This window comes from Myotis myotis, unplaced genomic scaffold, assembly GCF_014108235.1.
Source record: "Myotis myotis isolate mMyoMyo1 unplaced genomic scaffold, mMyoMyo1.p scaffold_m19_p_3, whole genome shotgun sequence".
Taxonomy (NCBI): Eukaryota; Metazoa; Chordata; class Mammalia; order Chiroptera; family Vespertilionidae; genus Myotis; species Myotis myotis.
Genome location: NW_023416335.1, coordinates 208,279,944 through 208,281,060, shown reverse-complemented (window position 1 = coordinate 208,281,060; position 1,117 = coordinate 208,279,944).

Below are 1,117 nucleotides of genomic sequence, written 5' to 3'. Positions count from 1 at the left end.
ACTCTCCGTTGATGAGTTTTTCTAAAGCCCTGCTATCCACCCTATGGCATAACTCTGGGCCAGGGCCAGGGCCAGCAAGACAGAGCCAACTGGGCGTCGGGCCTCTGAATGCTTTCCCAGGAGCTTCTCCGTGGGCCCTGCCGGGCCTGAGCCCCACGGGACAGAGTGAAAGCCGCAGCGCTTGCGTGGCCACGTGGAGGCCAGCGCTTCCCATCTGTAGCTGAGCATCGCGAGGCTTCGCTCTCAGGCTCGGGGCCCAGCTCTATTAAAATTCTGATGCTTCTGTGGCTTTGGGATTGGATAATGGTAGAAATTTCAGCAGAGGAAGAAAAAAATCTAATGACTGCCAGACACCAGAAGGCACATGCGGGGAGCGCGCTCACAGTGCCGCGTCTGCTCAGCGTCTCGGTCCCGACGGGAGGAGCGCCTCCCACGACTCTGGTTGACAGTCACGGCTGGTTCTTGCCTGGAGTCAGACACAGGAAAGGTTACTGATGTCAGCAATAACAACAATAGCAACACATTCATACTTTGCATTTGTATCTCACATGCGTCACTTACATCCGTGAGGACTTGATGATTTACCAAGTGCATCACATACAATTCCTCCATCCCGAGGACAGCCTAGCAAAGCAAGCAGGAAAAAATACCCCACTAATGGAATCCGCCGGCTCCCCTCCTCCCCTCCTCCCCAGCGCAAGGCAAAGCTGCGCTCCCCACTCCCTGGAGGTTAGGTGTGGCTAAGTCACTTAAAACGTGGCCAAACCCTTTGTGTTACAAGTCACGTTTCCTGACATGGAATGGCCTGGTTCCCAAGGTGGGAGACCTGGAGCTTGCCTGCTGGCTGGCAAGAGACACGTAGAATAACAGTGTGGTGAAGGCCTGGGAGTGAAGGAGGGCCCATGGGAAAAACAATAAAGGGGACATCTGTAATACTATCAACAATAAAGATATTTTAAAAAGAGAGAGAGAGAAACATGCAGCGTGAGTGTGTGTTGGTTGGTACATGCGGATGTTGTCATTGCAGCAGACCCTTGCCATACTGACTGATAGAGAAATTCGTGAGTGAATGAGTGAAGGAAGACACTGACCCAAGGCCTCCTTGGAAACTGGGAGA